At 49.0% G+C, this 22,445-nt stretch overlaps 1 protein-coding gene across 12 annotated transcripts in view; it reads left to right on the top strand.

Moving 5' to 3' along the window:
- The first annotated feature begins 19,869 nt into the window (after positions 1-19,869).
- Positions 19,870-22,445, top strand: part of MICAL2 (microtubule associated monooxygenase, calponin and LIM domain containing 2) — a 250,253-nt gene continuing 247,677 nt past the window's right edge. For 7 of the 12 annotated variants that reach the window (XM_021675159.2, XM_021675157.2, XM_021675158.2 and 4 more), the window contains exon 1: positions 19,870-20,005. The gene's annotated coding sequence lies outside the window, so the exon portion shown is untranslated. The remainder of the gene's footprint in view (positions 20,006-22,445) is intronic. The other 5 variants (XM_012456652.3, XM_064365172.1, XM_064365166.1 and 2 more) reach the window with 3 other exon arrangements.

The following is a 22,445-nucleotide window of genomic DNA, read 5'->3' as shown; positions in this document are numbered from 1 at the left end:
AAAAGCAGCCCCAGAGGGGCTGGGAACAGGAGAGAGGGAGGGGGAAAGTGAAGTCACAGGTCTAGAGTGGTTCCTTCCTGGCTGAGCTAATGCCCTAGCAATGTACTTTCTGTAATGGGCAGCTCACCTGAGCATCTGAGCCCACAGGAGTGCCAGTCCCTCCCTGCAGTGCCTCCCCTGAAGGGCCCACAGCCACGCCCTGAGTGCATACACCTTTCTTCCTATCTGTCCACTGATACATGGGGATGACCTTTGAACGATGTCCAGCAAATCAAGCAAAATAAAGGGAATCATGTTCACTGTAATGCATCTGCTTGGTAGAACATCTGAACAGAGAAAACATTCCCCAGAGCTCCACCCGTAGAGATAGTTTCTTTCTTTTTTTTTCACCCAGGTTGGAGTGCAGTGACTCAATCTTGGCTCACTACAATGTCTGCCTCCCAGGCTCAAGGAATTCTCCCACTTCAGCCTCTCAAGGAGCTGGGACAACAGGCGCATGCCACCAAGCCTGGCTGATTTTTTTTTTTTTTTTTGGGTAGACATGAGGTTTCACCATATTGCCCAGGCTGGTCTCAAACTCCTGCGCTCAGGTGATCCATCCACCTGGGCCTTCCAAAGTGATGGGATTACAGACATGAGCCACCACATCTGGCCTTCTAGAGATAGTTTCTATATTGTAGAAATGTTTTTATTTTTATTTATGTTTAACCAAATTACACTCTTCAATTCATCTTTCTGGTTCTTCCTTTGGTCTTTAGCTGAGTCCCTCTCCAAAACTAGAGGCCATAGGATTGCTGCAGCTTTTCTGTCCCCATAATAAAGGGTAGTGCTCCCTCAGTGACTGGTTTCAGGATTCTCCGCTGTACAAATTAGGCCTCCGAGAACCATGCCCCCTTCAGAGAGGACTCCTAACCTTCCTCCTCCTCCTCCTCCTCCTCTTCTTACTCCAAGGGAAATGCAAGATCAGTCTGGAATGGGCTTCTAGACTCACAGGCCATCCCCCAGGACACACTTCGGGAGAGGGAAGAGGAGGGCAGGCCTGGAGCCTCACCACCAGCAGCTTCCCTCACTCCCTCCTCTCTCCCTTTCCCTCTTTTTCAACTTCATCCTTTCCCTCTCTTCCTTCCATTGTCTCTCCCTGCCACTCTGTCTCCTCTTCCTCTCCTTCCCTTTCTCCCTTCCCTCCTCCCTTTCATAGCAGGCAGCAATGAGCAGGTGGCTCTGAACTTGGATTCCACAGTCACGGGTGGGTAGGTCTTGGCTCACAATCCTGTCATTGACTAGCTACGAAGCCCCACTTGGAGGAGTCACTTTAGCTCCCCGAGCCTTTGTTTCTCACCTGCAAAATGGAGATTTTACCTACCACCGTGGTGCAGACAAAGTAGGCCAAAGTATCCTTTAACCCAGGGCTTGACACATGACACTCATGGAACGTTGCCGAACTGTAATCTGCATCAGGATGTGGTAAGCGCCTACTGGGTGCTGGGACAAAAGGTACAGAAGGGAGCAAGGCAGAGATCCCTAGACAGACCTCTGTTGTGATCTTCGTAATACATGGTAATTATTTGTTTCCAAAAGAGGTGGAAGGAGACATAACTAGCTTCTGCTGTAAAGGCCTTCTGCACATTGAAAAACACAGAATAGCCTGGTGGCCGGAATGAAAAGTCAACATCAGATCCCCCAGCAAAATATTTCTCCATTCAGTCTTTGCAGCTCATTGGTTTGCTTGAAATCAGTTGTTTCTTCCCGGGGAAGCAGTCTTTAAAATGGTGAGGGGAGTATATGTCTGATGTGCCTGCAATTGGGTCTGTGGAACAGGGTGGGCTCTGGGCCCCGTGCAGGCCCACGAAGTCCCCTCAGAGCCACCAGCATAAGGTTGTCACAGGGTCCCAGCAAATGTCTGTCTGCTTGGTGAGATTTAAGCTGGGTGCATAGAGGTTTCACTTGGTGTGCCTGACTCATTTAGGGGGCTGCCTGAAGTGCCATGTGAGAGAGGAAGCTGAGGCCTTTGGGTCTGGAGGAAGAGAGCACTAGGGTGGACTAGCAGTATCTGTCACAAGTGGAACTTGGAGGCAATGGAAATCGTGCATTTGCCATCTCTGGGTTGGCCACACATTGGCGGTTGGTTCCTGCTGGCTGGGCTCTGCTCACACAAAGTGAGAGTCTCTCAGAGGCTCTTTGCTCTGCTGCTGGGTGGGGACACCTTGGGAATGATGCCCTGGGGAGCACTGCCACATCCCACACAAAAGGTCTTGATAGCTGGAGAGCCTTACCAGGTGCCATAAAAATGAGGATTTCTCTCAAAGTAATATATGCATTTAATGAAATGCCTGCTTCAATAAGGAATTTCACAAACCTTTACAAGCTAATTCTAAAATTCACATGGAAGAGAGAGGCCAAAGAATAGCTTAAATAACTTTGAACAAGGAGGACAGACTTAGCCTGCCAGCTATTAAAATCCATTATAGGCTGTGTGCAGTGGCTCATGCCTGTAATCTCAGCACTTTGGGAGGCTGAGGCAGGAGGATCACCTGAGGTCAGGAGTTCGAAACCGGCCTGACCAATATGATAAAACCCTGTCTCTACTAAAAATACAAAAATTCACCAAGTGTGGTGGCATGCACTTGTAATACCAGCTATTCAGGAGGCTGAGACAGGAGAATCGCTTGAACCCGAGAGGCAGAGGTTGCAGGGAGCCGATATCATGCCGTTGCACTCCAGTCTGGTCAATAAGAGCAAAACTCTGTCCCGCCGCCCAACCCCAAAATCCATTATAAAGGCACTAATGTTAAAGAATCACCACACAAATAGACAAATAGACAATGGAGTAGAAGACAGGGAACAAGAAATAGCCCACATGTATCTGGATAACGTTGACAGGAAAAACAAATTGTAATTTCACACATAGGAGTCTTCATGAAGGTAAAGTGTTTAAAAACATTTTTAAAATTATAAAATAGTGTTTAGAAATATATGCCTTTGTAGTAAATGCATAAAAACATGTATTAGAGTGATAAACACCAAATTCCAGAGAAAGGGAATGGATCTCTGTGAGGCACAGAGTACGTATTAACTATGTTTATGTCTTTAAAAGAAGACAGTATTTGAAACAAATAGGGCAAAAGGAGAAGATTCGTGAAAGTTGGATGGTGGGCGCATGAGCATTTGCAGTGTCATACTTTGTTTCCTTATGTTTGAAATATTAGGATGGCCGGGCACAGTGGCTCATGCCTGTAATCCCAGCACTTTGGGAGGCCAAGGTGGGCGGATCACCTGAAGTCAGGAATTCAAGACCAGCCTGGCCAGCATGGTGAAACCCCACCTCTACTAAAAATATAAAAAACAGCTGGGCATGGTGGCGGGTGCCTATAATCACAGCTACTCAGGAAGCTGAGGCAGAAGAATCGCTTGAACCCAGAGGTGGAGGTTGCAGTGGGCAGAGATTGTGCCCTTGCACTCCAGCCTGGGCAACAGGGGCAGTCTCCATCTAAAAAAAAAAAAAAAAGAAAAGAAATATATTAGGATGGTCGGGCACAGTGGCTCACACCTGTAATCCTAGCACTTTGGGAGGCTGGGAGGATCACCTGAGGTCAGGAGTTCAAGATTAGCCTGGGTAACATAGTAAGACTTTGTCTCCAAAAAAATAAAAAAAGAAAAGAAAGAAAATGAAATACTCAGGTAAAAAAATTCCCCTTGTCTCCAGGATTCCCCGAAAAGCCTGGTTATGGCTTGGGAAGGCAAAGGGCAGGGTGTTTTTGTGTATTTCTCACATATGACACTCAATGACTTCACAATCATTAATTCATCACCCACTAAGGATCATGCAGTGAGGTAACAAGACTAATGAAGGTCCCGCCCTCCCTAGTACAGGAGGCAGGTAAACAATCAATTGTGACAGATGCTCCAACGGGGATGTGCTTACAAAGGCTAGGGACAGCGCAGGAGGAAGGAGCAATCCATTCTGCCGAGAGTGTGAGTACCCAGACGGCATGACAATGGGCCTTGAAGGATGAGGAGTTTGCCGGACACAGAGATTGAGGAGGGCAGCACGTGAGTAAAGAAAACAAAGAAAGCAACTCTCTGTCATGTTGTGGGCTGGAGGGCAGCATTTGCACTGGACAAGCGCTTCAGGAAGATACTTCTGGCAGGTAGTGGGCGAGAAAATGAGTGAAGTCAGAGAGGTGGACTAGGAATCCACTGAAAGTGGATTTAAATGAAAGGTGATGAAAAACTCAGCTACAACAGAGTAACTTTGGTTATAATTTCCCTGCAAAACTGCAAATTCTCTGAGGGAGGGACAAGCACTGAATCAGGTTTTGTTTTATCTCCCCAGAGCACCTACATCGTTCCCTGTTTATGATAGGAGCTCAAACAAATACATGTTGGTGGAAGGGAGGGAGGAAGGAAGCAGACAGGCCCACAGGCCCATGCCCTTCTTTTACAGATAAGGAAACAGAGCTGGGGCAGAGGGCGGGTGGAGGAGTGTTCAAGGACATCCTTGACTGGAAACTTACTATCTAAAACAGTAAGGAGCCCTCTAACCATTCTGCTGACAAATTTATGAGCACATGGCTTTGAATAACAAACACTCTGCAGGTAAAGTTCCATTACAACGAATCTTGTTATATAGTTGGGTCTTTCATAGAGAAGAGCTTTCCTTCCTCCTCAGGCAGAAAGACTTCCTTTAAAATAGATTGAAATGCTCTGTGATGAATAATATCAAACAGTAAGCCCTTCACCTGGCCTGGGTCCAAAGACCAGGCTCTGTTCAGGTGGCTCTGAAAGCACCTGATTGCGTGCTGTGGGCATTGTGGGCAGGGCAAGTCCAGCAGAACTTTACAGGTCTTTTGTTTTGCCACCAAGCAGTAATTGGTTCGCCACCCCAGTGTAATAAACTTCCAGCCACCTGAATGAAATTCACCTAATTTAACCAACTGCAAGAGAAGCAAAACAACTCCCAGAGCACTGGGTGTTGAATCTGCTTCTCTCCACGCTTCAGTTTCCTCCTTTCACCTGGCTCTTCTTTTTAGCTTCTAAACATGCTCAAGGCTTGCAACCAAAAAGTGAAAGCACTGTGGCGGGGCGTGGTGGCTTACGTGGCTCACATCTGTAATCCCAGCAATTTGGGAGGCTGAGGCAGGTGGATCGCCTGAGGTCAGGAGTTTGAGACCAGCCTGGCCAACATGGTGAAACCCCATCTCTACTAAAAATACAAAAATTAGTTGGGCATGGTGGGAGGCACCTGTAATCCCAGCTACTCAGGAGGCTGAGGCAGGAGAATTGCTTGAACCCAGGAGGCGGAGGTTGCAGTGAGCTGAGATCGCGCCATTGCACTCCAGCCCGGACGACAGAGCAAGACTCCATCTCAAAAAAAAAGAAAAAGAAAAGAAAAGAAAAAAACCACTGCAAGCTACTCTTTATTCTGCTTCTTCCCACACTGGGTGGCCCTTTCCAGTAATAAGCGATTCTGCAAGGAGCCATCTATACTCAGTTTCTTACCATCTGATTGTTTGCTGTGTAGCAATGTAGTATGTAAAAATTTTACATGAACATCACTGTGATGTAAGGGCTATTGTTATTCACATTTTATGGATGAGGACAAGGAGGCCCTGAACAGCAGGGGACTTGCCCTGGATCACCAGGATTTGGGCAAAGGTATGCTCTTACACCTTTTTCTCCCGCCTTAAACCTTGTGCTCATTACAAGTTGCCTTGAATGAAAAAATACACAAGAACGTTGCATGGGCCTATCTCACGTATCGATTCATTAATTTCTTCATTATTTAACACTTACTGGGGGCCTACCACGTACAAGACAAAGAAGGGAGAGACATCAGTCTGCCATTGAGATGCTCGGAGTCCAGAAGGGGAGGCAGGCCTGCAGCATAGCGTGAGAAGAGCTGTGGTAAATCGGCGGGCAGGGGCCAGGGAAGCCCAAAGGAAGCTGCTCACTTTGCTCATAGCGGTGGTTCCCAAATTTCACCATGCATTAGAATCACCTGAGATCTTTAAAAACTACCAATTCCTGGTTCCTACCCCAAGACATTATGACTTAATTGACAGGGGGTGGGGTTTAAAAGCTCTCCAGGTGATTCTAATGTTCAACAAAATTTGGGAAACACTGGCTTCAGGGGTAATGAGTGGGGAGTTTGGTTTGGAACAACACAAATCCCAGCTCAAACTATCTTGAGAATAGAAAATGAAGTGGGTAAGGAGGTGTTGTGCCAAACCCCTATCAACTCCCATAGAGATGGCACCAGCTTCAAGAGGCTGAAGAAGAGACCCAGAGCCAGCAAATGAGACACAGGGTTTGACTGGGGGCTCTCAAACAGGGGACAGGGTCCAGTGGTGGCAGACTGGGCAGAAGAACCACACTGCTTGCAAAAGTGTGCAGTTGACATAGAATTGTCACTTAACACCCTCCCCCTAACAACCTCCACCTGACAAACTTCATTTAACCCCACCAAAAGGGCCTGGATCCCGTGTATGGAATTGTGGCCGGGCTGGGGGCGCTCAGATGTTCCTCATAGACAAGGAATGAGTCTCCGAGTTGGCCATTCTGGGATTCCTTATCTTGGAACACTAAACACACATTCAGGTGCACCTGTCATACAGGGTCATTCTTAGGGTATGCTTAAGTTATCACTGTCAGGTATGTCTACCATGCACCGATGCATCTACCATAAAGGGAGGAGCTGTGTGTTGGCTTACATTACATTTTTAAAAGGTGATCAAAGGCTATATAGCTCTGGATAGGGTTTGATCCAGGTCTCAAAAGATGTCACCGGGATGTTTTCCTTTTTCCCTAGTGGTGGTTCCATTCTAATTCTCCCCTTAGTTGCAAGATGCAGCAGTTTCAATCTCTGTTCCTGTTTCCTTCACATCCTGTGCAAAGAAGAGGTCCGAGATTCTTATAAGTGAAAAACCCAGGAATGCATTTCATTGGCTCTGGTTTGGGCCTGTGCCAATGACTGGGTCCACAGACGCAGAGACTTAATCTAGTCATGTGTCCCACCTCTGGGGTGAGAAATTGGAGGCAGCCTCACCTAGAAGTCCGTAGTAGAGAGTGGAGGATTTGTAGCGGATCCTACACATCCTGGGAGATGAGGGTGAAGAGGTTGTCAGGGCTAGACAGAGGAGATTCGCTGTATTTTCTAGGAGGTAGAGATATTTAAATAGGAGGAAGACAAGATGACTTTGTATCTTAAGATACCACTCCACCAGTTATAGAAAGGACATAAGTAACTTTTTTCTTTTTTTTTAGACACAGTCTTGCTCTGTCAGGCAGGCTGGAGTGCAGTGCAGGATCTCAGCTCACTGCAACCTCCACCTCGCAGTTTCTATTTTTAGTAGAGATGGGATCTTGCTATGTTGACCAGGCTGATCTTGAACTCCTGGGCTGAAGCCATCCTCCCACCTTGGCCCCAAAGTGCTGGGATTACAGGTGTGAGCCATTGCACCTGGTGGGGAATTTTTTAAAAAGGTAATTCTAGGCTGGGTACAGTGGCTCACACCTGAAATCCCAGTGCTTTGCAGGCCAAGGCAAGAGAACAGGAGACAGGTAAATGGCCATACTGTGACAAATGCTAAAATGGAGGTTTTCTGAAAAAGGCTAGGAATAGCACAGTTGGAAGGAGCAATCTGAGTGGGACTTGAGCCCAGGAGTTCGAGATCCTATGTGTTAAAAGAGAGTGGAGGGCAGGGGGAAGAGAGAGAAATTAGTTGTGTGTGGTGGTTCATGCCTGTAGTCTTAGCTACTCAGGAGGCTGCGGTGGGAGGATCACTTGAGCCCGGGAGTTGGAAGCTGCATTGAGCTATGATCACACCACTGCACTCTAGCCTGGGTGACAGAATTCGACTCAGTCTCTTTTTAAAAAGGTAATTGTAGTTGTTCAGAGAAGAGATATTGAGTACCTAAACTAAGACAGCAACAATAGGGATGAAAAGGATGGAGAGAATTCAAGAGATGTTTCTAAACTATAATTTAAAGGATTTGTTAACCAATTGGAACGTAAGATTTAGACAAAGAGAGAAACCCCAGAACCACAGGAGAACCACTAAGAATTCTAGTTTGGGAAGTGGGGCGAATGGTGATACCGTCAGTGAGATTAGGAATATAGATCATTGGCCGGGCGCGGTGGCTCACGCCTGTAATCCCAGCACTTTGGGAGGCCAAGGCGGGCAGATCACGAGGTCAAGAGATTGAGACCATCCTGGCTAACATGGTGAAACCCCGTCTCTACTTATAAAAATTAGCTGGGTGTGGTGGCGTGCGTCTGTAAGTCCCAGCGACTCAGGAGGCTGAGGCAGGAAAATCGCTTGAACCCGGGAGGCAGAGGTTTCGGTGAGCCAAGATCGTGCCATTGCACTCCAGCCTGGCGACAGAGTGAGATTCCATCTCAAAAAGGAATATAGATCATTAAGAGGGTTTTGGACAATTTACTTTGGACATGTTGACTTTGAGATGTGTTGAAGGCATCCAGGAAGCAACGTCCAAGGGCAAATGAACATGAATCTGGAATTTGAGAGAAAGCTGGAATTCCAGTGCCCATATGATAGCTGAAACAGAAATTAGCTGGGCGTGGTAGTGGGAGCCTGTAATCTCAGCTACTCAGGAGGCTAAGGCAGGAGAATTGCTGAAACCCGGGAGGCGGAGGTTACAGTGAGCCGAGATAGCACCACTGCACTCCAGCCTGGGTGACACAGCAGCAGAGACTCTGTCTCAAAAAAAAAAAAAAAAAAGAAGTTGGATGGTAAGAGGGCAGTGGCTCAAGTAGATGTGTCAAATCTTTTTTCATTATTTTTGTGATTTATTTCCTTTTCTTACTTTGGTTTGATGAGAGAAGTTTGACTACAATGAATGCTGCAGGAAAAACTAAAGGAGAGAGAAACGCTGAAGATAAAAGATAGCGGTTTTTCCATAGACAGCAGATTAGCAGTTGCTGGGGCCCAGGAGGAAGGGGGAGTGGAGTGACTGTTTAATGGGCGTGGGTTTCCTTTTGGGGTGATAAAAATGTTCTGAAACTATGTGTGAAGCAGCTCCCATATAAGAAAGAAAAATGTTCTGGAACCAGATAGTGGTGGTTGTACAATTTACTTTGAATTTTATTTAATTTTTTTTGAGACAGGGTCTTGCTGTGTTACCCAGGCTGGAGTGCAGTGGCATAACCTCAGCTCACTGCAACCTCTGCCTCCCAGGTTCAAGAGAGTCTCATGCCTCAGCCTCCTGAGGAGCTGGGATTACAGGTGTGTGCCACCACACCTGGGTAATTTTTGTGTTTTTAGTAGAGACAGTTTCACTATATTGGCCAGGCTGGTCTCGAACTCCTGGCCTCAAATAATCTGCCCACCTCAGCCTCCCAAAGTGCTGGGATTCCAGAGTGAGCCACCGCACCTGGCCAACTTTATGACAACTTTATAACAACTTCACTACCCCTATTTGATGAAAGAGAAAGCTGAGGATCAGAGAGACTAATTTATTAAAGGTGATACAGCTAGATTTGAGATTCCACCCCAGGCTGGTTTAACTACAAGCCCAAACCCTTAACCCTCTCATCTGGCCTCTGCAGCTACAAGATTTCATTGAGTGCATATGCTGATAATGTGAACTGATCATATTCTCCAGGTGTAATGGCCCCAGTCCCTGGATAATGAGGATATCCTTTCTTAAAATTATTCTTTTTGATTGATCTTTTTAATTGGGCACAGCTTTGATTATAAAAAAAAGATAAAGCTTATTTTTAATACAAAGAAGAAAAGATGTTAGAGGGAGGGTGCTTCTCTGAAGGAGATGTCATAGTCATGTAAGCAACCGCTAGAGAGGATGTGAAACTTCGCAGGGATGTGGGTGAGTCTATTTGCAAAATGTGGGAGGAGCATGAACTGGGGCAATAAGGAAAACTTTTCAAGATGATGACCTGTAGCACAGTCTTCTCACTGGGTGGAAAGGAACAGGGGGAGCCTTTTAGAAGGGGCGCATCAAGCCTGAAGCCGAGCCCAGCAGGGGTGGGGGAGGAATGGCCAGGTAGGCTGGATCCATAGGGTGATGTTTCATGCCATCTCTTTCCTGGTCCTCCCCCTCCCCCTCTTCCAGTTCCCATTTCTCCTCCTCTGCCCAGAGTGAACCATGCAACATAAGTTTGCTTTGCTCTCTGCTGTCCACAGAGCGGCTATAGCCTTGTTTTAAGATGCTTCCCTGGGTCCTTAGGGAAATAGAAAACCTCGAGGGCTGGCCGTTCAGGCATTCTTAGAAGGCCGCTGTGGCTCGTGCCTTCCCACTTTGTTCTGGGATCCTGTGACTCTCGGGCACAGACCCAGCACAGCCTTCACTCAATGGCTTCTTTGATTTTCTCCCAGTTGGACTGTCAGAGACTGTTGGCCAGTGGGAAGAATGCTGAGTAGTAAACTGTGCAGAGAAACAACTATTGCATTTCTGCCAGAAGTCAAATTTGTTTTCAGCCTTGCCTTACACAGAAGTATCAGACCCCTGCATTTGTGATATCGCCCAAACCGGTTTGCCCAATCTGCCATTTACCTGATGGGCAATTCCTTTCCTTTCATCACCGTTTTACCATCTTTTGGGAGGGGGTGGCCTACTTTTTTTTTTTTTTTTTTTTTTTTGCCATTTCTTTGGCAATGTCTTTGGATATATCTAAAAGTTTTTCCTATTTCTAATAAGTATACATCACATTTGTAGTAGTTTTGCTGCTAATGAGATATGTGCTTCTGATAAGTTTCAGAGTGACTAAGTGATAAGAGCTGAGGCTTAGGAGATGGAGAGACCAGGGTTTGAATCCTAGTTCTGCCCGTTATTAGGACTTAACCACCCTGGTCTTTGGTTTCCCCAAGTGTAGAATGGAGTTAAAAATCTCAGCCTGTTATGTGGATGTTGTGAAGATAAATAAGGTAATATATGGGCCCATTGTAGGCTCTCAAAAAATGGCAGTTTTTATGCATCAGTTAAGGTTTGATCAGGGAAGCAAGATTGTTAAAACGTAGAAGAAGTAATTACTATAGGGATTAGAGTTCACATAATTGTGGGAGCTGCAAAGAGATCTGCAGAAAGCTGTTGCCTGTGTTTACTAGTGGGCCTAAATTGCTGTAGATCCACAGGGTCATCGGGTGAGAAGAAAGCCCGATGTGAAGAGGGGCAAATCAAGAGCCAGCGGAAACTTGGACAAATGGATCCCTTGAGGAGAAGGTGGAACTCGTGTCTGTTTCTCACCACTTCTAACTTGGATGATGTGGTGACCCTTAGAAGAAGATGGCACCTTTCACCAAATAAGTGAAACTGCACCTGGCCCTAGATGCAGCAAAGCTGGAGGAGGAGAATCTGCAGGAGCTGGAAGCCTGGCAACTGCCCGGTGCCGGCAACACACCTGAGCAGCAGTGTTGCCTGGTGCCCTGTGCTGACCTGACACAAAGTTTGCTTCTTACGGCCAGGCGCAGTGGCTCACGCCTGTAATCCCAGCACTTTGGGAGGCCGAGGCGGGCAGATCACCTGAGGTCAGGAGTTCAAGACCAGCCTGACCAACATGGTGAAACCCTGTCTCTACTAAAACTACAAAAGCCAGATGTGGTGGCGCACACCTATAATCCCAGCTATTCAGGAGGCTGAGGAAGGAGAATTTGCTTGAACCTGGGAGGCAGAGGTTGCAGTGAGCCAAGATCACGCCACTGCACTCCAGCCTGGGCAACAGAGTAAGACTCTGCTCAAAAAAAAAAAAAAAATAAAAATATTGCTTCCTAATCTCATGCAAATATCCCTGATGGCCAGTCCTAATTCAGAACCACCCAGGAAAGGCAATTCTGGAAAACAGGTCTAGTTTAGCAAGTTGCACTGCACTTAAAAATAAGAGGGAAGGCCACTAACATTAATTGAGAGCCTTTACATATGACATCTTATTTGATCTATGCTCTGATCTTACAAAGTCAGGGTCATTATCTCCATCTACTGGCTTGCTCCAAGTCACACCATTAGGGAGCACATAGGTTGGAACCCAGGTTGTTGGAGCCTGGACTCTTTTCACTGGAGTTTGACCAGTGAAGCTGGTTTGAGCTTTTCTATTTGGGGACTCGGTTCCATCACAGTAATGCTTGGAATGCCCCTGCAGATCTCACTCACCTGAAAAGGAGGAGAACACCCCTTCTCAACTAATCAGAGCCAGTGCTGCCCTGGGTGGTCTCTTGCCACCTAAGCTGTTCCTAGGAGAAAGCTTTTAAGAGAAAAGTAGTTAGGCAGGAATTTAATTTTCATTTGAAAGTGTTAATCCACTACAAAATGTACTGCACTTAGAGAGCAGCTTAATGGGAGGGAGAATGTGTGAAAGTAGGGGTCGGGAGGGGATAATAGGGAAGGAGGTCAGATGATGTAACTTTCCCAGAGGTAAAAGGTATAAATTCCTCTGAAATTTCATATGGGCCCATGTCTATGCCTATGGCTTTACCAAAAGCCAATGCAGGCTCAGGCTCATTGGAGAAATCGTGGCTGGGTGGTACAAGCACCTGTCTAGTCTATTTTTTGTTTGTTTTTAAATAGTTTCCTTTTATTCCTTCGACAAACATTTCCTGACACCTCCCACCTGCTGGGTGCTGTTTAAGCAATGTGCGCTGAGGTTACGGTGTTGCATACCACGTGGAGGAGCCTCTCCTCAAGGGTTTTAAAGTCCAGGGCGCAGATGACTTGTTCCTGTCTTCACGTGGGTTTCTGCAAAAGCCGACCCTGGGATGAGTCTGAATGTCAGCAGCTTATTGGGAAGTAACCCCTGGAAGCACCGTAAGGGACTGGGGAAGTGTGATGGAGAAGTGACAAGGAGGAAGCCAATGTGGGCTACTGCTGTGGACACCTGGGGCCCAGTCCTGCTGGGGCTCTCTGAGACAGAGCTAGAGTGAACCCACCTCCAAGATATTCCCCGCCGGAGGGGTGAGAAATTGGGGATATATATCTACAACCCTTGCCCACGCTGTGCTGAAGGTTGTTCCTCGTGGTGTTAAATCACCAATATTTCTGGTTGCTGCTGAGGCTACGAGAGAACCCTCAGGTGGAGTCTGAGATGTTCGCATTAGAAAGCCACTGGCAAATATGGAAACTAACTGCCTGTGCTAGATCTACCTGACATGTATCCATGGGTCCCTTCTCCTTTCCTAATTGCTCTCAGCATTCACTCGGGTGTCCTCCCTCTCCCATGCAGCCCATGGGTCTCAGGGAAGCTGAGCCCACCCCAGCTCTAGGAGGGGGCCTTGACTGGCACGGGCAATCAGCACATTCCATTCCTCTGGCTATGGCACCAGTTCAAGTGGGCATGTGACCCACTCCAATCCAAGGAAGCTCAGGACCATGCTTGGAATGCTGGGCCAGAAATGTGCTCTTTTGGTTAAGGAAATGTGTGGCAGAGAGAGTGTGGCACTTGCTACCATGAGGAAAACCAGTCTGAAGAGAAGCCAACACAGAGGAGGGCAGAGCTGAGACAACTGCAGAGGAAGGTGGCTGGAGCTTTCCCACTGCAGTCCTCAGTTATAAGAGTCTCTTTCTCTTTGCGGTCAGGTTTCCTCCATTGCCCATGGCACACAATTGCTGGTGGCCCTAACTTTCATGGCAAGAGGGCCTCTCTCACTCTGTATCTACACACCGGTCTTCAAGAAGAATTCTGCTTGGATCATGGGCTTGTCTGTTGGACTGATCACTATATTGGATGGTTGGCCGGGCCTGGGAACTGTATCCAGTCCTGTAGCCAGGAGGGCAGGGAGGTTACCAAAACAAGGGGGAATGGAGGCTCTGACCAATGAATTCCTTCCCCCACATACAACTAGCTTCCGCAGTCCGCTATATGGTCTTGCCACCTCTCTAGCTTCATCTTGGATTATTCTCATGTTTGATTCCCTGCTCCATCCCCTCCACCAAGAATAGTGTGTGGAACGTGGCAGGCACTCAGTCAGCCTCTGCTCAATGAATGAATGAAGGAATCCTTTGCGGTTCCTGGCTCTGTCCCTCATCTCTGATTTTGTTTCAGTTGCTGCCTGTCGTAGCACTCACCATACTCCTTCCCATCTGCCTGCCACTCATCTCTCACAGCTCAATGGAAGGGGTGCCTCCTCTGTCAAGTCTTCCCACTCCCCTCGGCCTCCTCACTGTTCCCCCGCATCCCAGATAGATCTGGGGAGGCGGTATTGGGAAGTGTAAAGAGCACGGACTTGGAAGTCCACCAGTTCGATTCATTCTGCCGGATGCTGGCTCCTAGGAGACTCTTGGCCAGTGGCTTCACTTCTCCAAGATCCCATTTTTTCATCTCTAAGAGTGGATTAAAATAATACCTGCTTTTCTTTCTCATGGCAATGAAAAAAAAAAAAAAGAAAGAAAAAGAAAATAAAAACTGCCTTTATAACATACATACAAGTCTGAGGCTGGGAACTAGGCAAGTCCCTGACCAGGAGTTGCTTACAGAATGGATGCCTGCTATAGACTGTAGTTCTCTATACCCTTATTGGTATCATTACCAAGTTTATTTACTCACAAAACCTTTACAGATCATTTACTATGTGCCTGGCACTGTTTTAGCATGTATCCCCCCATTACTGCTCCCCTACTACCTGCTGCGCAGGGAGGTTAAGTCACTCGCTCAAGGTCACACAGTTAATAAGTGGCAGAACTGGGATCCAAACCCAGTCATCTTGACTTCAGAGTCTGTGCTATTAATGACTTGGCTATGACACCTCCAGCGTAACTGCACTGTACATATTTCTAGGATGGACACATGATGGGTGGATAGACAGGCAAACTTGACTGAGTCCCCTCCTTGGACTAGAACAGAGAAGAATATTCCTGTCCTTGCCTCTAGCCAGCTGCTCTGTGGAGGGTTTGGAAGCACAAGTTGAGAGTTGTCTCCCAAGATCCATCAGTTACAGCAGTTCTGGAATGGGCTTCGTTCAGGTCCGTGTGGTCAGGAGTCTGCCCACGCTGCAGGTGTGGCCCAGCCTGCCATGAGGGGACTCTGGGTTGTGGCATTGTTTGATCTCTAGAGGTCAGAATTATATTATGCCCCTGGATTTCACAATTGTCTGTGAATCCCCAGTCTATCTGCGGCTGAGGCTGGACTACTTACATGACCTATGTTTCTTCCCCTATCTTCTGCACACTCACTCTGCCTCTGTTTGCTCTGGTTGCTACATCTGGCTGGGATGTCACCTCCTGCCTGCAGCCACAGCTCTCAGCTGTCCAGCACTGACTTTCTCACCATTGCTGGCAGCATCACACATTACCCAAAGTGCTGGGGTGCCTCTGAGGGCATTACTGGCTTCAGCAGGTCCCAGACAGGTACCATTTTTCTTTAAACCACCTCTGGAAGAGCACTGAAAGTGTGGTAGGCCTGATGAGTTTTTAGTGACCTTGAAAACTTTTAGATGTTTTATCCATGAGCAAGCGGTTTGTTCTGAGGTCTATAAAGATGATAAAGAGCTAGAACAAGGCCCCAGGGATCTTGCTTCTCACATGCTGCTGAGTCTGTCTGCGGGAGATACAAATGTTTCCACTTCCTGGCTTAGAAAGTCCTCCAAGCACAGCCCCCAAGGGCCGGTCAGCCCTTTTTCATTATTTAACAAGGTCACTGGACTCTGTCTAGATACCAGCCTTCCTCTTCCTTCCGAAAGACCAAAGCCCTTTGATAGCAGCTTAAGGAGGAAGCCAGTGAGAACCACACTCACTGTTTCATGCTTCTCTGGAATCTGTGGTCTTCAGGAAGAGATCCAGAGCTCAGTGCAACTCTCTTCTCTGCCATTCAAACATCTTGAGGGGCACCCTGGCTTCATTACAGAAAATCTCTCATCAGGATTCCACTTAGTTCAACTCTGACCTTTCCTTAAGCATATTGCTAGTCTGCAAATAAAAGGAAGCCAGAACTGCCGCCCCCACAGCCCTCTGAACACCATCAGGTAGATAACCAATGATGCCCGCAAGCACCAGCTGGGTTCTTACAGGGGGAGGCATGCATGGTGCTGTGGAGGCCATTGCTTCCGTTTGAGATGAAGCTATATTTAGGGATGAATCTGGGCCTTCCTTCTTTTCCTCCCTCTGATGCTAAGTGGCCATCTGCATCTCCCAGACAACCTCCACAAGCAGCATCCTGGAAAAGTGGCCTGGGGAAGAGGTGGCTTTTAAATATAGACTACTGAACTGCTGCATAAGGAGATTGAGTTAGTTTGCCTGGGATGCTAAGAGTGAGAAAGGGACATTGCACGCCTGGTACACACTTATTTACTCACTCTGTGGCCATCAGAAGCATCCTTCTGTCTATGGGCCTCCATTTCTTTCTTTCCTTTTTCTTTTGAGATGGAGTTTTGCTCTTGTCATCCAGGCTTAGAGTGCAGTGGTGTGATCTTGGCTTACTGCAACTTCTGCCTCCTGGTTTCAAGCATTTCTCCTGCCTCAGCCTCCCAAGGAGCTGGGATTACAGGCATGTGTCACAATACCCAGCTAATTTTTGTATTTTCAGTAGAGATGGGGTTTCACCATGTTGATCAGGCTGGTCTCAAACTCCTGACCTCAGGTGATCCGCCTGCTTCTGCTTCTCAAAGTGTTGGGATTATAGGCATGAGCCACTGCACCTGGCCTCCTTTTCTTTTCTTTTTTCCTTTTTCTTTCTTTCCTTCCCTCCCTCCCTCCCTCCCTCCCTTCCTTCCTTCCTTCTTTCTTCTTCTTTGCTCTCTTTCTCTCTCTCTTTCTTTCTTTCTTTTTTTTTTTTTGAGACAGAGTCTTGCTCTGTCGCCCAGGCTGGAGTGCAGTGGTGTGAACTCAGTTCACTGTAACCTCCACCTTCTGGGTTCAAGCAATTCTCCAGCCTCAGCCTCCCAAGTAACTGGGATTACAGGCATGTGCCACCATGCCCAGCTAATTTTTGTGTTTTTGGTAGAGACAGGGTTTCATCATGTTGGCCATGCTGGTCTTGAACTCCTGACCCAAGTGATCTGCCCACCTCAGCTTCCCAAAGTGTTGGGCTTACAGGCATGAGCCACCACGCCTGGCCTCTTACTTTCTTTCATCTACTAGGTAAGAGATTAGATAAATATTCCTCTAAAGTTTGCCTAAACATTGTACTTTTATTTAAAGAGCTGAGTTGTATAACCCTTAGACATACAGGGCATCCCATGGTGACTGCTTAGTCCAGAGGAAGGTGAGTTGTGACATCCTTAACCCATTCCTCTTCATCCCCCCCAGGAAGATGGTCAGCAAGGGTGGCTTGTGTGAGGTGGTGAGTGGCTCTGGCCACTGGCTTAGGAAGTCCCCAGGTTTATCTCCCTCCATGCAGTTAGCCCTTCTCAGTGCCGAGCTTGCCCAGCATTCAAGGAAATGCTCACCTCTCAGCCCTGAGACCCACCTAGCAAGGGTCTTTCTTATCTGAAACCCCTGAGTTAAAAAGATTGGGAGTAGGATAGGGGAGAGGAGGCAGAGGTTCTGGGAATGCATTGGTAAGTTCTCATTTTTGAGTTGCTAGAACTTCTGTGCTGAGCAATGCTATCTTTGTTTCTTCGTTAAACTTGGTTGACCCACAGTGTTCCTGAAATAGTGTTAAGCTTGTTTTAATCTGAAGGGAGAATGTTGTGCTATTGATAAGGTAATAAAACTGTAAAAGAAAAAAATAAGAGTAAGAATACAGCTTCCAAAGCATTGTGTACTTTTTTTTTTTTTTTTTTTTGAGATGGAGTCTTGCTGTTGCCCAGGCTGGAGTACAGTGGCATGATCCCAGCTCACTGCAACCTCTGCCTCCCAGGTTCAAGCGATTCTCCTGCCTTAGCCCCCTGAGCAGCTGGGATTATAGGCATGTGCCATGATGCCCAGATAATGTTTGTATTTTTAGTAGAGATGGGGGCTTCACCATGTTGGCCATGCTGGTCTTGAACTACTTACCTCAGGTGATCTGCCCACCTCAGCCTCCCAAGTGCTGGGATTACAGGCCTGAGCCACCATGTCCAGCCAGTGTTGTGTATTTGTGATTATTCATTTGTTGCGTTATGAGTTGCATGAGTGCAGGAAGCACATTTGGTTCACAGTAGGGTTTGTTAAATGAATGAATGACTCTGTCTCCATCTCCATCCACAATATGGGTGTCTCAGGTCCAAGCCAATAGCAAGAGGTTTTATGTCCGGTGCAGTCAAGATGGGGACAGTTGTAACACTGCTTCCTGAAGCTCCTCACTGCCTTGGGTTTTGTATATCACTCTTCCAAATAAGGTAGGTCCAGGCCAGTGGAATCTCCTCTCCCTTACGGTGCTCTGGCCTGGGCTTGACTGAATGTTGGATAGACTGGGAGTGGGTCAGGCCCAGAGCAGCTCTTTCAGGGTTAGACTGGACCTGCCCAGTACCCCAGAGGCATGAGCAGTACTGTAGAGGCCCCAGCACATAGTGGTTAGGCACATAGACTCTGGAACCAGGTCTGGTTCAAATCCAGACCTGATACTTACTAACCATGTGACCTTGACCGGTTGCTTACCTCACTGGTCTCAGTTTCCACATCTGTGAAAGGGGATGATGATAAAATATATACCTCTTGAGCCAGGCTTAGATGAGATCACATGTGAAGGGCACGCCCCCGGCTGGTATCACAGGCAGATTCCCATGAGAGTGTTGCCCCTCTGAGAGTCCATGCTGACTGGGCCTTGCAAACTGGGCAGGGACAGCTTTTGCTGGAAAGTTCATCTACAGGAAGTTGATTGAATTCTGAAGAGAGAGCTAAGAGAGCTGCCAGGTAGAACAATCCCTAGAAAACCCCAAAGGGCTGAGAGTAGGATCACATAGCAAGAAGTAGAGAGTAGACAGAAAAAAAATAAGCTGCAGGTCTTGGGAGGCAAACTGTTCTGTTTGCACTTGTCTGGCCAGGGAACATGGTATCTCCTGGAAGTGGTCTTGTGTTGGGGAAATTCCAGCAGCCTGGAGCCACAATGTTTCTCACTGCTGAAGCCTGCCTGTTTTCCTCTGCCTAGATAGCTCAGTTCCAAGAACATTTATTGATGTCTTACACTGGGCCAAGCCCTGTGATGGGCTCTGGGTTCCAGAGGTGAGTCAGACATGGCTCCTGCCCATGGAGATCCCCATTTCATGATAACTGCTACAAGAGCTGTCTGCACAAGGTGTTTTACAGTATTTATAGTCTACAGAGTGCTTCCGATCGCTCACTAGGCCTCACTCCATTCACACTGCGTTGTCTGTGAATGGTGCTCTCTGGAGCTGTGTGGGGTAAGGGCAACCCGGGAAGGTGGCTGCGCAGAGATTAAGATAGTAATCTGACAGCCAAAGGTAGAGGGTGTGTAGGTGATCTGACCAAGGTAACACAGGTGATCTGTAACACCGCCCTCTTCCCACCAGCTTCATCCTAAGCAAGGCCAGATGAGGGGAAGATCCTATTAACTAGCAGGGAGGTTTGCGGAAGCTCAGGGTGGTCAAGGAGCCAAGCAAAGAGGGAGGTCCACAGGAAGTACACAGTCGGTACTAGAAGTGCCATGCTGCTCCCCCAGGTCCGAAAGGGGACGCGCTGACTTGCTTTCCAGCTGGCTAGACCAAGGAGCGTGAGGACCAGCCCTCGCCGCTCCCTTGATACTGGCATACCAACACCGGGGGTTTCATCCCGCAGCGCCACCACGCCCCGCTCCCATCAGCCCTCCGCTGGTCTCCGACCTGCGCGGGTCAGGGTGGGAGCGCCCGGCCCCTCCCTGCGCCCGGCCCCTCCCTGCGCCCTGGGCTGGGCTACAGCCCACGTGCGCTGGCGGCAGCAGCGGTGACAGCCGGCCCCACGGGGGCGGGGCGGGCTCGTGCTGCCCTGTCATTGGCCGCGCCGCCGTCGGGGCGTTCCCCAGCCCGGTCCACAGCGCCGCACAGAACCGCAGGCGCTCGGCTGGCTAAGCCTGCGCGGGGCCGCCTCGCTCGCTCCCAGCTCCTCCAGCGGCCCGCGGGGCCCGATCGCAGCGCCCGCGGCCAGGGCGGAGGCAGGCACTAACCCGGGGCCGGGCGGCCCGCGCCTTTCGGTAAGGCGGGGGCGGCGCTGGGCTCCGGGTGCGGAGGGCGGGCGGGCGCGGGTGGGGACCTTGCCAGCCCCGGCTGGACTCTGCGCCCTGTCCGGCGCCCGGGAAGGTCAGGTGCGATCGCAGCATCCTCGGCCTCAAACCCACCCGGAGGGGCGCGCAGCGAGCAGGTGGTGCTGCAGGGAAGCCCGGGGCGGCCCCGGCCGCCCTCTGAACCAATTAGAACGCAATAAAAGCCTCCCACCGGCACCTCGAACTACCTCTTACTCCGCCCCCCAGCACCCAAACCCTGCAGTTCTAAGCCTAGAAAATCCCAAGCGCCAACCCGGGGTGGGAGTGACGCGCCTGCCGTGCCGCCTGTCACCGGGGATGCAGGAGACCATCCTCAAACTTCCCAGGATTGGGGCTCCAAGCCTTGCATGCCCCGTTCCAGCTCTTCACTGGGCGCCCTTTCCCTTCTACCTTGTCCCCTCCCTCCTTAGTAACAGGAAGTTAAGTTGGGCCAAATGTCAGTGGCCTGGCCGGCCGCGTGCTGAAGCGGAGTCGGGATGGAGTCGTGGCAGTGGACCGAGGGGCCGCGGCGCCGTCCGCTCTGCATCGCGTTCCCCGCATCCCTGGGAACCCGCGCTCGCTCCAGGCCCAGGAGCACCCACGCGGGATGTCTGCGGCGCCCGCCCTGTAGGTGCCTGGCTGGCCCCGGCGAGAGGTGGGATCTTGCCCACAGCGACTAAACCGCTGCCGGGCCGGACGGGGCAGGTGGGGTTAATTTTATTCACCGCCAGTCTCACTGGCAGAGCTGGGAACAGCCTTTACTGGATGGGGAAGAGGGGATGTTGAAACCAGAGTAAACGCGTGTCTCCTTCCACATTGTTTATTCTGAGGCCTGGGTTCTTAAAGCGGAAAGAGCTTTTATTTGGAAGCCTGTAGGGCCCCGCCAGGCCTACAGCAGCGTGCGAACTCTCTTGCTGTCATTGTCGCCTGTTAACTACGGTCTACAATAATTTTGGTGAAGGATGAAGTCACTAGTCAGCCCCCTTGTGGGCAGGTCCGGCGGGAGAAAAGCCAGAGGCGAATTGGCCCTCCAGCGTTTATGTGACGGGTTCCCTGACACCTGCACCCAGTCTGCCCTGCTCCGCCTCCCTAGTGGCTGTGAACCCAACAAGTGGGCCTCCAATCTCCAGGGCAGCCCCCCGTGCGATTCCCTGCAGACTTTAATACAGTAAGAACTCTCTTTCTGCATGCAGAGAGAAGACGGATTTATTAAGTGCCTACTGGACAACAGGTCCTGTCTTGTGGCATTTTTGCAGCCAATTTCATGGTCACTCTCCAAAAATGCCGAGTTTTGCCCTCTCCATTTTAGAGATGGGGAAAGAAGCTCAGGTGTGGCCGGTGCCCAAGGCCATACAGCCACTGTCTGAGCCGGGTCCTGGCGCTGTCAGTGTAAGTCCAGTGCTCTTGTTTCATGGCTGTGGGAAGTAGTGTGTGGTGTGCAGGACCATGGCCCCCCAGTGAGCTGACTAGAGCCTCCCAGCCTCTGAAAGATGCTCTCTGCCAGGATTTCAGGGGATTCTTCTTTGGAGAAACAGTTGAAGTGACACAGGTTAGCCAGGTTGTTCAACCTGCAAACCCCATATCCACCCTATCCTCCCCCTAGACAAGGGTAGTGCATGGTGTTGGCCAGATTGCCATGGGGAGGGATTGGGTGCTATTTTGGATGAAGTCTGCTTCTACCATTGACCTGGCCTCACCTCTGAGAAGTTGGCTTCTGGGATAGTCTAGGAGGACTGTGTTAGCTGAAATAACCTCTATCTTAGCATTGATTCTACTTTTGTGGGGCTTTGGGTGGCAGGTGTTGGGGTGTAGGGTTATGGTTGTGGGGTAATTGAAATCCAGTTTGAACAAACCTCTACAAAAACATGACATCACTTTTATCTCCACCCCCCTCCTTTCTTCAGGCCTAGGGCTCTGGCTTTCTGCTCATCCCCTCTTCCAGAGGAAAATCATGCTGTCATGAAAATCATGATAACTGATACCAATCAATTATACTTCAGTATAAATCAGCTTTTAAGAACTGTGCCTAGTTGTGGCTGTAGCTATTGGAGGCCCATTCCCAGGCTGCAAGGAACAGCCATATGATCCCAGATTCCTTCTCTGCCTGTGATTGGGATGTATTTCTATTCTCTCCACCCATGTCCACACCCACACCTGGGTTTGCCTCCCAGCCATGGGCCTGCCCCTTTTGCTTCCCACTGCTGAAGTTTAGAGGTCCTGTCTTCTTGGTGGAAGCCTTGGCTCTGGCAGGGCTAAATGTGGTATGGGTAAAAGAATAACTGGGTTGGCCGGGCGCGGTGGCTCACACCTGTAATCTCAGCACTTTGGGAATCTGAGGCAGGCGGATCACCTGAGGTTGGGAGTTCCAGACCAGCCTGACCAATATGGAGAA

The sequence above is a fragment of the Aotus nancymaae genome, unplaced genomic scaffold, assembly GCF_030222135.1.
Source record: "Aotus nancymaae isolate 86718 unplaced genomic scaffold, 86718_ANA_hifiasm-v0.15.2.pri h1tg000059l, whole genome shotgun sequence".
Taxonomy (NCBI): Eukaryota; Metazoa; Chordata; class Mammalia; order Primates; family Aotidae; genus Aotus; species Aotus nancymaae.
Note: the sequence above shows the minus strand (reverse complement) of the source record. Positions and strands in the feature narration are given on the sequence as shown.